Here is a 10210-nt window from a genome sequence, read left to right on the forward strand (position 1 = left end):
CCATAGAGCTCTTTGAATTTTTATAAAATTATTTAAAAACTAAATTGCAAACTGTCAGATTGTTAGTTTCTGTCTAAAAAAAGTTTCTTTTATCTTGGTTTTAAAAAACAGCGTATCTAAAGTTAATGGCATCTTAGACTTAATGGGAAGCAGGAGCAGATGCTCAAATAGATGTTATAATGGTAGCTTCTCCCACTTCTAAACCTATTAAACAGTGCCATCTGCAGGGAGGATGGCTTATGACAGTTTGTATGGATGTTTGAATAACAGGATGAACTGTAGAACTCTTTTGCTTTATTCAACATTGTCATGAACTCAAAGTCAGGAATGACTGCTTTGAGTTCTTTTGTGCTGTAGGTTCCATTTTAAACAGAAGAATTATAGCAAAATAAGAAAACTGGCAAAGTCACTATCCAACCTTCAGTGGCATCTCAAAACCACCACACTGATTTTGAACCCTCTGAAGTAGCAAGGCAGGGTAGGTATATCAGATAAAGGAAAGAGGGAAAGAATTAAAATGTTCATCAAGCATGTATTTTTTCTAACAGCTATGGCAAAAAAGCTGAATAAAAAACGACCTATGCCAACTTGTGCTCTGGTAACTAAACTTTTAGGAAAAGTCTAAACCATCTGCTTTAACCAAGTGCTTCTATTTAGTAAGAAATTAACACAGTATAAGATAATCTTCCAGTGTAATGTCCTAGGTGTCTTTAATAATATGAGAAAACATGTGTATTTTTATATGTAAATCTTTCTCTCTCTATATATATTACCATCTATGTACCATCATCCATCTGTCCACCCATCTGTCTGCAAACACTTTGTGGTGGGGAGAGATTTATTTTAGATTCTTGATTTGTGTTCCTTTCTGAAGTTTCTTTTTTTTGGGGGGGGGTTGATTACTCTCTCATTTGTAAAAGCCATAAAAATATAATAAAAGATCTTTATAAGGAAAGCTCAAAAGAATGGAGAGATAGTAGGTAAATAATACTATCAGTAGGAAAATGATGTTTCAAGGAGAGTTTCAGAGTTAACTGGTCAAATATCAAGAACTCTGCACTGGGAATATAGGAAAGTCATGCTGAGGGTTCAGTTTATATCACAAGCTGGTATTACGAAGCCCAGGAAAGCACCTGGGCCTGACATAGTGGGTTCAAGCAAGGGAAACTTACTCTGAGGCTATAGCGGTCCCAAAACTTTTGAAATGGAAGATTTCTTTCTTTGCAAGGTAAAAAAGGTAATCATAATAGAAGAATCTAGGCTCAAAAAGCAAGTTTCTCAACATCTGATCCCCCTACAGGGGGATGCTTAGAGAGTCTTGGCCTTGCCCTAGGCAGACTGAGACCAAGATGCCCTGTACCCTCACCCAGAAATGAAGCTGCTCCTTGTAGAAAGGACTGATACCATGGTAGCTTCAGGGAGTGGGTGTTTCCCTTGCCTGAATTAAAGTTAAATGGATATGCAAACAGAAAATACATTGTGTTACTAAAGCCCGAGCAGAAAATGTGGTAATTACATGGGCAGGGTGACTTGAACTCTTGGCAGGTAAAAATCCATCCAGGTTAGAGACAGGTACTCAGTGGCAGGTTTGAACTTTGGAAAAACTCTGACCTTCACCTGGGGGTCTTATTGTGCCCCTTTTACCAAGAGGTACATGGATCATTACCACAGAGAATGCAATTGAGATTTTCCTGATGGTAACACAGCTTCTAAGTTTAAAATGATGGTAATAGTTTGGCAAAAATAAATCTGAAAAGGCATGGATGGCTGATCAGAACTTTCAGAGCATTTTGTGCAACAAATCTTGTTAACACAGAATCTTTGGTCCCAAGAACAGAAAGGTTGCTGACGCTGCTCGGGAGTAACTAATGGAGCAACAGGTCAAGAGAAGGGGGGAAAAAACTCCAACTCTTTGGATTTATATTAGGTTATAATTTGGTTGGGGAGACTCTTAATAGACATCCTGCCCACTTACACTTCTGAGCTTCCTCCTGCTTCCCTGGTGGGTTTAAATTTCCCTTCTGTCTTGCAGCTGGGCTTACTGGCCATGTTACTGCATACCACTAGGACCTGTTTTCAACAGCTGTGTATTGGTATTAAATATGTATTAAAAGCAAGATTGGTAATAATCTTCCCACCAATTTCCATCTTCCCAGTAACTCAGCCCAACAGCTTAGAAATTAAGTTAGGAATGCAATCAGATACAAAATGTCAAGTTTTATTTATAAATTTGTGGCCACATTGAAATATAAAAACACTTGATGGCCTTTTCTCAAAGGCATCATAAAAGGGGGTTACAATAGATTAAAATGAATTAAAATCATGCAGATATATACAAATAAAAGATCACATCATAATCTTCCACTGAGTTAATTTGTTTTGTTGCTGCACATCAAAGGGCACAAGCCTCTAAAATTCACAAAATTAGGCGATGAATAGAAAGGCCTTTGCAGCGACTGACTGCGTGTCCCATAAAAAGGAGTTGACTGTAGAAGAAACAAAATTTGTAAACATTATCATAATATTTGCTAGATAAACAACATTCCTAAAACATGGCTCTAAAAGAAAGGGAAGACTTTTTGAGCTCCTTCCCTTGGGAATAGAACCAGTTAACTTTAGGACATTTAAAAAAAAAATAACTCCAAGATATGAACTAGATTGCAAACAGTTTTGGGATAATCTAGATTTTAAAAATGGGAGCAATACAGATGCTGTGTCATAAAGATTATAGGGAAAAAAAAACCCACAAAGTAATCTTGTATATGTTTGAAATTTTGTTTGAAATGAAGCCAGAATTAAAACCCAAATGTTTTAGCCCATGTTTCCTTCAAAGGCCTTTCTCCACATCTTAAGACATTTAATTTCTTGTGAAAGAAAGGAAGAGAATGTTCCAAACTGGCCATTCCAGAGTTGATTGACTCCTCCTTCCTTCACAATCATTGGTCTTGGAGGGACATATTCAGTTCTGAATTTTGTAAAGTGGAATAATTCTTACTGCCTAGGGGGAAAAATCCCAGGGTAAGGAGAGAACTCTAGGATGGGTAAGTGTAGGGTCTTACTTGAATTAAGACTAAGCCGGGTGTGAACAAGGTACAAGAGAGCTCCACATTTACCTCCACTACTGATATGTGTGCCATTCTGTCTTCAGTGTATGTGTGTGTGTGTGTGGGGAGGGTGTACCTTGGCTGTTTTTACTTGCCCTGAATAATATTTTTCTGGTTGGGCCTTGTATCCTTACCCAGTTATCTTTCAAGTGGATGCAGCCACAGAATGAACAGAATCTGTACTGTACCAAGTACCACTGTTGAAGAGGAGGGGCCACCTCGAGACTCGAGGGCAACTGGCTCATCTCGTTGACATCAAGTGGGGCATGGAAACTTTCAAAGGAAAAAAGAAAGAGGAATTAAAAAGCAGACAGAGAAAGAAAACAAAAAGCAACACCAAGTCTTAAGAGTTATCATCCCTGGGGCTGAATTTTGGCTCAGGTATTTTATTATGATTCAAAAGCTTAATGGTTCAATATCCTTGATTTAATAGCTTAGTATATTTAACAATAAAAAAGTTGTAACTTTTCATTGTTTTAAAATGTTGCATAACTGTGTTATTCTTGTCCAATACGCTCTGCCCCTCATCAAGCCCTCCATTGTAGGATACTGAATTATGGAAAAACTGTTGTCTGTTAAATTAAGGAAAAAATATTTAAAGAAAACATTCACAATGTTTTGAAGTAATTTTTTTTTTTTTTGCTTAAAATAGTAACTAGTCGGGCTGGGGATGTGGCTCAAGCGGTAGCGCGCTCGCCTGGCATGCGTGCGGCCCGGGTTCGATCCTCAGCACCACATACAGACAAAGATGTTGTGTCCACCAAGTACTAAAAAATAAATATTGAAATTCTCTCTCTTTCTCCCTCTTTCTCACTCTCTCTCACTCTTTCTTTAAAAAAAAAATAGTAACTAGTCTAGGGAGAGATATTCCTAGAATCTCTTAGAGCTCATTTATTAGGTACTAAGAGCTCGTAAGGCTGATGAATTTTATGTCAAAGAATGGCTGTGGGTGAGGGTCTAGTAGGTTTAGAGTGGTAGATAATGATGTAAACCACTGGATTCAGGTCATTTATCATGGAGTCAACTCTGGGACTTTCTGGCTGTGTGAAGTTGGAAAATCATTTGATGTGTCCGAGCCCAAGTTTCTAAATTATTCAGCAAGGAAATACTAATGATTCATGCATATAGTTGATACTGAGGATTAAGATGCTTGAAGTTCTTGGAAACATGTGGCTGGAACATAGTGAGGCTTTAATAAATAAGGTTATTGTTATTAGCAAGTGTCAAACAGCATTTTTGCTCAAAAACTGATGTCCAGCAGAATCTTAGCTTAAATTTTCTAGTCTTTTTTCCTTATTTGATTTCATTTTGCTTATAAGAGATTATACACTTAGTGTTTAAACCATAGAATTTTCCTTCTTTTGTAAAATGGAGTATTGCATACTATTTTTTTTCCTTTATAATTTTTTAAGTTTTAAGAGAAAAAAGGTTTATTTTTGTTCTCCTTCAGGAGAGAAGTAAGCTATGGGAGGAACAATTCTATCTCTTCCAGGCCTTCTTCCTTAATTATTTCAGAACAAGAAAGCATTAGCTGAAGGTGAATTTGGAAGAATTGATCACTTTTAGTTCCTGGGTTTTTGGAGCTAGGCTGTCTTCAGGGAGCCACATCCTGGCCTCTGAGGCCAGGAGGTCAGCTTACTAGGTGGGCTTTTTGTATTCAAGGGGGGTCCTGGAACTGTACAACTCTTTATTCCAGGGCCAGCAAATTCATTTCAGGGTGGGTTTATAGGTGGCCTTTTGGCTGTGGTCAAAAGACTCATTTGCTAATTGATTTTATTCAAATTGAGCTATATCTTATATAGCTTATTACTGTTTTGATCTAAAATTTAGAAACAGATTGTTATTTCTCAAATTCCAACTCTTCTGTACAACCTACAGCCTCTTACATTGTAGAGAAGATCAAAGCCAATTTGTATACTTAGGAAACCTCTAGATACTATGTGTCAGATATTGGTATAATGCTTGAGGTTTAGCAGTGTGTCCTCCTATCTGTAGAAGAGTAGATAGAAAAAAGGGTCTACAATGAAGAGGCAAGGCCCATTTCTAGCTTTGTAATTTTGCAGTTTGGGCCTTTGAAGTGAACTGCTGTAGAGATTAAATAGGCGTGTGCTCACATGCTATGAAGCCCAGTGGCTAGACAAACCAGTTAGGACTTTCAAGGACTCTGGATAAGTGAGGATACATTTCTTTTTTTTTTAAATTTTAAAAATTAATTAATTTATTTATTTTTTATTGGTTGTTCAAAACATTACAAAGCTCTTGACATATCATATTTCATACATTAGATTCAAGTGGGTTATGAACTCCCATTTTTACCCCAAATACAGATTGCAGAATCACATCGGTTACACATCCACATTTTTACATAATGCCCTATTAGAAACTGTTGTATTCTGCTGCCTTTCCTATCCTCTACTATCCCCATTCCCCTCCCCTCCCATCTTCTCCCTCTGCCCCATCTACTGTAATTCATTTCTCAAGTGAGGATACATTTCAGCAAAAAGCTACTGGCATTCAGGCAAGGAGCCAGTGATATTTTGGACTGACCTGGGAACTAAACACTGCAAATGAAGTTCAGTAGAAATCACTTGATTCCTTGGTCTATAGGTGAGCCAGGAATGAAAGACAGAACCATCGTAGAAAACCTGGTGGGAAAAGAGATCTTTGATAATGCAAGCTAATTTGTCACAACAGTGTATTTTATTAAAATAAAAGATGGCCACTTATCTCAAGAGATCAGAGAATTTAGCCCAAGTAAGGTGATTAAATTTTTCTCTGGCAAAGGGGAAGCACTTAGCTTAGTCACAAAATAAAGTAGAAACCCATGGTATAGGATTTTTAAATGGAATTGGCAAATGAGTGTCAGTTGACCCTGAAGATTTTCTATTGGTCTTCTTTAATCAAAATTCTGGGAAAGAAATATTTTCCACAGGTCCTTAGGATAAAAATCTTTCTGTAAGGAGGAGTTAAAGGACAAAGAAACTGTGGTGGAATTCTAAAAATATTTTAGCTGGTATCTATGGATTAAAATATATTTTCTCCTTTTGATTTTTACCTCTAGAACATTAGACCAAAAGGAAGAGAGCTAATTTAAAATGATGTATTTAGGCTACCAATTGAGGTTTCTGAACATAAAATATGTACCCCTATAGGAGCATTTGAAATATGTTTGGTGGTCAGCAGATGAGATACAATTCCTATCATCCCGAGTTCATTTTTCATAACTATTTGTATGGATTTCCCACAGGGTCTCCATTCTTTATGTAATTGAAGTAATTATATATTATGTATGTATGTTTTCTAATATTTTGACTTTAATAGAGAGGTTTCAGTGTCATTAAAGCATAGTATAAATTGATTAGCTGCATAATATCCTGTTAGATGAATGGATCATATGCTTCCTGGGGTCTAAATGCTTTATCTCATTCAGTTATTCAAGAGGTAAGACAAGACAGACAAATAAATCAATTACATTCTTATATTCCAATTATGAGTCTGCTGAAAAGGAAATTAGGAAAACTATTCCATTTATAACAGCCTAAAAAATACACAGGAATCAATTTAATTTAACAAAAAAGATGAAGGGCTTCTACAATGAAAAAATATAGAACACTAAAGAAAGAAATTGAAGAACTTAAAAGTTGGAAAGATATCCCATGTTCTTACATAGGCAGAATTAATTCTGTCAAAATGGTCATACTACCAAAAGTGCTATACAGATTCATTGCAATTTCCATCAAAATTCCAACAATGTTTTTCCACAGAAATAGAAAAAGCAGTTATGAAGTTTATTTGGAAAAATGTGAGATCCAGGATAGCCAAAGCAACAGATAAATGGATAAAGAAAATGTGGTATGTACACAATGGAGTAGTACTCAGCCTCAAAGAAGAATGAAATTATGGCATTTGCTGCTAAATGAGTGGAAATGGAGATTACCATGCTAAACAAAATAAGCCAGTCCCCAAAAGTCAAAGATTGAATGTTTTTTTCTGATATGCAGAAGCCAACCCAAAATAAGGGGTAGGGAATTAAAGAATTGAAGAAAGATCAGTAGATTAGACAAAGGGAAATGAAGGGAAGGGAGGAGGGATGAGATTAGGAAAGACAGTGGAATGTTTCTGACCTAACTTTCCCATGTATATATATGAATATATCATTGTGCACATCTACAAGACATCAATTTAAAAAAAGAAACTTGGGCTAGGGTTGTAGCTCAGTGGTAGAATGCTTGCCTAGCACATGGAGGCACTGGGTTTAATCCTCAGCACTCCATGAAAATAAATAAAGGTATTGTGTCCATCTAAAAAATAATTAAAAAAATAAGTAGACAGCAAGAGAGATCAGTAGAGTAGAGGTAAGGGAACAAGGGGAGGTAGGAGGAGAGGGAAAGGGAAGTACTGGGGACTGAATTAGAGCAAATTATATCCCATGCTTTTATGATTATGTGAAAACAAATCCTATTGTTATATGTAACTAAAAAGGGCCAAAAAGTTACAGAAGGAAGGAAGGAAGGAAGGAAGAAAGAAAAAAAGAAGGAAGGAAGGAAGGAAAGAAGGAAGGAAGGAAGGAAGGAAAGAAAGAAGGAAAGAAGGAAGGAAAGAAGGAAAGAAAGAAGGAAAGAAGGAAAGAAAGAAAGAAAGAAAGAAAGAAAGAAAGAAAGAAAGAAAGGCAGGCACTCTCCTGGTTGTTAGGGGTTAGGTCATTTCAATTGCAGTGATTCTAAACTTCTGAGTGGAGTGGAAGTGAGAACGAGGGGCCAGGAAAAGGTGAATGTGTGCATTTAGAGGCGAGTTTCTCAACCCTGAGACTCCTGGCACTTTGGGCCAGGTAATACTTTGTTGTGGGGGTGTCCTGTGCCTACAGCATCTCTGGCCTCTATTCTCCAGATGCCAGTACACTCCTTTCCTCTCCAGTTGTGGCAGCTAAATTTGACTCCAGAATATATATATAATTTTTTTTTTTTACAGGAGCTACTGAGGTTTATAACACAAAAAGGGAGGAGGCACTGACAGTTAGGAAAAATATTATTTATATAAAAGAGCATTTTAAATCTTCCTTAGAAATTATAAAGACTATACATGACTCAGAAATGGGACTGTACCAAATAATGCCAAAGAAGAGTCATGCATTCTATGCCTTTTCTTTTGTCGGGCCCCTCAGAAATAACATGTTATCAGCTCTGATTATTATTGCTTGTTGCCTCACATTATTTTTATCCACATAATTCACCCCTTTTGCATATACTGATATGCCATATCTCTAAGGCCTGTCTGGAACACTGATATTGTGCCATGTTGACTTTTGGCCAATATCACCCATTTGGTATATGTCACTGTCCCCTGATTGCCACATCTCATTTGTTAGAAAATATTGTGCCTAGATTTTTCTCTTTCATTTGTCTCAGGATGGGATCCTGACCTACTAGCCCAAGTAACTGCACACGATTCAGAGATGTTTCAAGAACCAAAGTGTTGGTCATTTCAGACTCCTGTTTCACAAACTGATGAAGTTCTTGTAATACAGGAAACATGCCTTCTGTTTTCTTTTCTTACAATCTAAACTTTTAGCTTTTCCTAACATGCCAGCCCAGGCAATCTCTACTCAGGGGGTTACTTCAGTCCAGATTTCTTAAATGTGCCAAAGACTCTAGGTGTGAGAGCTTCTTTAAATAACTTAGAGCATCTCAAGATGCCTTTGGATTTCTTCTTGGCAGGTGTAACAGATCCTGAGTCACTAGCTCCCTGCTGTGACGCATGCAGGGCAGGTATAATAGTATGTTCTAGACAAACACACTTTGTTCTCAGACCATGATAGAACGTCATGTCAATATGTCCTAGTTATCTTTTTTCTGTAATGATAAGGTTAGGTTCTTGGCACAGCACACTTAGCCTCATGTTTAAAGCAGGGAGCATTAAGACAGACTAAATTCACATATTGTACTTGCTTTTGGTCTGGCAGAAACCACCTATATCTAAACCTTCTCATACATTCCCTTCTCGGACATTGGGATACCTTGAACATATTTTTCAATATTTTTTAATCAGAGAAGAACAAGAAAAGTCTGTTTTGAATTCATGACTGTCCCATGTCACTTTTTCCTCAGAATACCCCTGGAAATTTCTTTTTATCATGTTACGCATTCTGTTCTGCTTATCCCAGAGTCATAATTGAAAACAAAGAAAAATGTGCATTCGAATAGGCATCAGCAAACCTGGTTTCTATTCCTGGCTCTGCTATATCCCAACCTCACAAGTTCTGTCTCATTTCTGGCCTTTATACCTTGATTCTTTTATATAAATAAATTAGGACGGCACCAATATCAAGGATTATGGGGATTAGGAAGGTGTGGCAATGCTGGATACTACATTATGCTATGCGTGGAGCTGGAGCCCAACAGACTGTGAGCTTCTTGAGAGAGAGGTCTTGGAGTGTCCTACTCATACTTAGTATCCTACACATACTAGACTCTGATGAATGAATGAATTGATGAAAAGGTTCTTCGTTTTCTTGCCTTCCACCTGCACTCTAGCACCTAGAGTAAAGACAAAGCAACACTTCCCACCACTTTACAGATGACACTGGGTGCAATGCTTGCTGCTCTTACCTGTAGTACGATTCCACAGAAGCTGACAGGATAGTCAAACTCAAGTACATTTGGTCGCACATGAATTGCCACACAGCCAGTCCCAAGAAATAATTCATCAGGGCCTATCAATTCATCTTCATAAAATAGTGCTCTGTTAACTACTACATGGAAATTATGATAGGTGCATTCCACCAGTACTGCCAAGAGAAGACAAAAATTAGCAATTCTGCTTCAGTGGACAAGCAAAGAAATCTGAGCAGTATTAGGTCGCATGAAGGAAAACCATCTTTAATTAAAGGAAATGAAGCTTAGAGATTTATTTAAAAATGATTCCCAGTTGGGCATGGTGGTGCATGCCTGTAATCCCAGCTACTGGGGAGCTGAGGCAGGAGGATGGCAAGTCTGAGGCCATCTGGGGTAACTTATCAAGACCCTGTCTCAAAATAAAATACAAAGCGGCCTGAGGCTTTGGTAGTGGTAAAATGCTTGTCTAGCATTTTATTAAACACCAAGTTTAAT

General features: G+C 37.4%; 1 pseudogene; it reads right to left on the bottom strand.

Moving 5' to 3' along the window:
* Positions 1 to 8235: 8235 nt before the first annotated feature.
* Positions 8236 to 8635, bottom strand: LOC143391882 (single-stranded DNA-binding protein, mitochondrial pseudogene; annotated as a pseudogene).
* Between the last annotated feature and the right edge of the window lie 1575 nt (positions 8636 to 10210).

The sequence above is a fragment of the Callospermophilus lateralis genome, chromosome 2 (assembly GCF_048772815.1).
Source record: "Callospermophilus lateralis isolate mCalLat2 chromosome 2, mCalLat2.hap1, whole genome shotgun sequence".
Lineage (NCBI taxonomy): Eukaryota > Metazoa > Chordata > Mammalia > Rodentia > Sciuridae > Callospermophilus > Callospermophilus lateralis.